Source organism: Macrobrachium rosenbergii, chromosome 16 (genome assembly GCF_040412425.1).
Source record: "Macrobrachium rosenbergii isolate ZJJX-2024 chromosome 16, ASM4041242v1, whole genome shotgun sequence".
NCBI classification, from domain to species: Eukaryota; Metazoa; Arthropoda; class Malacostraca; order Decapoda; family Palaemonidae; genus Macrobrachium; species Macrobrachium rosenbergii.
The window spans coordinates 45,784,968-45,788,538 of NC_089756.1; the positions used below are offsets into that span (position 1 = coordinate 45,784,968).

The following is a 3,571-nucleotide window of genomic DNA, read 5'->3' on the forward strand; positions in this document are numbered from 1 at the left end:
TTCCAAGGTGACGATTTAATTTAAATATCTTACTGTTACTTTAGCAAGCGTGTTCACTGCAGCAGTTATCCCGAATAAACGAGAACAAAATAAACTTCATATCAAAACTCTTCAGCCAATTATCAATCTCTCATTATACAAAGGCACATTCACATACATTGTTATATATCGAAGAGCCATTACTTAATCGTGATAACGCACTTGAAACAATGTCTCGGCGCGACTTTGCATTTCTCACTCGAATAGAAATGACGATAAAAATGCAATGGCAAAACTACTTTAACTCCGTCGCAAACTTATTTTTTTTTACTCAAGAGGAACATGGTCACATCCGTTTTTAAATTCTTGCCAAGTCCTCTAACTTTGCTTTCTCCATTCATCATCTCATTCTGCCTCTCCTCTCTTTTCAGCCAAGTCTCTCGTCTCTCGAGTGGGAAAGGACACGAGTACATCTCTCACGTTCCTTTTGAGTTCCACCTCTCGTTAGGAATAATGCCTGGCACGAGGTTGGTTCCGCTTTGAAAGCTCGCGTTATTTTCTGGTGCTTGATGTTGCAGTGTCTGCTGGAAAGTGTCTGCTGCTTCTTTGTACTCTGACTTTTATTCGAGTTCCAGGAAGACAAGAGTGAAGGTGTCTTCATGACGTCGTTTTTGCGGATGGTGGGGCATACTATTTCACGTGGGCACTTTACTACTGGGATTTAAGTACAAATGCACTTTTATATGCCATTTATTCTAAATAATCTATTGTATGAGAATTCACGTATCCATTCATATATCTCTGACATAAGAGCATAACAAATAATCTGTTCAAGTAGTTTCTATTATCAACGAACGGGTTAAATTCCACGTCAGTTAGTTTTGTCTTTAAGCGAACATCTCAATGAACAGTATAACCTAAAAAGTAAAGAATAAAAAAGCGATGCTATAAAATCAATATAGAATTATTTTAGACATCAAAATACATTACATTTCTATAAAGAAGGAAAACTATAATCTTCGCTTCTGGCAGGCAGTCAAAATTTCAGTGGAACTTGATTATGCAAATTCAGAAAACATTACTTCGGATTACGAGATATATAACGTAGATGGTACTGAGAATTTTTATGGTAACATGAACAAAGATAAATGGGTGACGTCTAATGCCAGACAGAAAACATAAGCGATTGAAGTAAGAAAGAAACAAGATTGAGTAAAAAAAAAAAAAGTTTTTTTGTATATATTTGAACTGTGTGATAAAAATAAAATAAACAATATACTGTGTATATACTATATATATATATATATATATATATATATATATATATATATATATATATATATATATATATATATATATATATATATATATATATATATATATATATATATATATATATATATATATATATATATATATATATATATATATATATATATATATATATATATATATATATATATATATATATATATATATATATATATATATATATATATATATATATATATATATATATATATATATATATATATATATATATATATATGAGTGCCAACTTGTTTTATTTCAAACCAAAGTACTTCAATTATATGCGATGTATGGACCACATTACCTGTTCATCCTCCACGTCTCTTACTTCTCTTTCCCTTTATCTTCCCCATTCTCTTTCAGTTCCTCCCCGTCATGTTGTTCTTTTTCTTCATCAACACTCCTTTCACTTCTTCCTCCTCATTCTCCTGTACTCCTCCTCCTCCTCCTCCTCCTCCTCCTCCTCTTCTTCTTTCTTCTTCGCTCTCAGCTTTTCCCAGCATTGGAGAACATTTCTCAAAAGTGCTCGAGGGATAAAAAAAAATGTGCTTGGGGGTTGGAGGTCGATCTCAAAGGCGTGAATGTTTGCATAAACTGGAAACTGGTTTTTCTTTCTTTCTTTCTTTCTTCTTTGTGGCGTATCGTTTTCCGTTTTCCTCTTCCCAATTATTTCATGATTTGTATTGTGCCAAGGTTTCTGTTCACTGGACGATGTTTTGTTTGCTGGGACATTAATCGCATTATGCCCTCTCTCTCTCTCTCTCTCTCTCTCTCTCTCTCTCTCTCTCTCTCTCTCTCTCTCTCTCTCTCTCTCTGTTGAAATATACTAATAATAATTTTGGAGGAAATATTTACGTGATGTGAGGTAAAAAATATCCCTCTTTCACTAACTGTTAATTAGGCAATTGAATTATCAACTGATTAAGAAAGAATTTTACTTATCGTCGCATCAATTCAGCTATCTGTTGGTCCTTAAAAATCATCAGCAACATATTAAGTTTGAGAGAGAGAGAGAGAGAGAGAGAGAGAGAGAGAGAGAGAGAGAGAGAGAGAGAGAGAGATTCTAACTGGTCGTTTTAGTGGAAGGGTGATCATTAGCATCATATAAAGTTTGAGAGAGAGAAAGGTAGAAACATTCCGAGTGGTCGTTTCAGTGGAAGGGTGACCGAACACCTTCATGTTAACGATTGCGGGAAAGAATCCAAACTTTGTCGCATTCCTTTGGGGAAGTCAACTTTAACCTGATAAAATCAACAAACAAATAGAACAAGCGACGCCTCCGAAAGAGTCAAAGACGAGCGGCGACGATGCAAAAGATTCATCGACTGGCTTGAAGAATATTCAGAACTTTTTTTTTTCCTAGCTTTATATTCACAAGTACGAATACGGGAGAGGAATGTCATATTCTCAGTCCCCAAGAATTTATCTTCTTGGAACAAAATTGATGTCGATTTCTTAAAATCGCTATTTGAAAATCTATATATATATATATATATATATATATATATATATATATATATATATATATATATATATATATATATATATATATATATATATATATATATATATATATATATATATATATATATATATATATATATATATATATATATATATATATATATAAATGCTATATAATATTATTATATATAAAAAAAAATATTCTTCGACAAAAAAAATTTTCAAAGATGTTGACTTAATAAATGAAGTTACTCCACACCCACAGGTCAAGAATTGCAAATTCTTCAAGGCTAAAATTCCATCAACCACATTTGTAGCTTTTCATAATATGTAAGATCTTGTCACTTTGAATATTATAAAAATTACAATATATAATAGAAATAATATATTCCACTTTCAAAAACAATATATCGGAGCGATTACAACTTCATGGTTTTCAAAAGCATTTCCAAACTGTGGTCATTATCCTTTATGGGCAAATGGATTCAAAATTAATCATTACAAGAGAGACAGACGAGTAGTGGCTCTGTAATTATGACCAGTAAGCAATAGTTTCAGTTTTTTCTTTTGCTATTAAGTGGTAACAGTGTAAGTACACATACACACACACACACACACACACACACACACACACATATATATATATATATATATATATATATATTATATATATATATATATATATTTATTATAGATAATTTACAAATATATATATATATATATTATATATATATATATGGTAATAGTATATATATATATATGTATATTTATATATATATATATATATATATATATATATATATATATATATATATAT

The 3,571-nt window shown here is 30.5% G+C and overlaps 1 protein-coding gene across 1 annotated transcript in view; it reads right to left on the reverse strand.

Moving 5' to 3' along the window:
• The window catches only part of LOC136847398 (uncharacterized), a 485,856-nt gene that overhangs the window by 151,437 nt on the left and 330,848 nt on the right, over nucleotides 1-3,571 (reverse strand). The window lies entirely within an intron of this gene.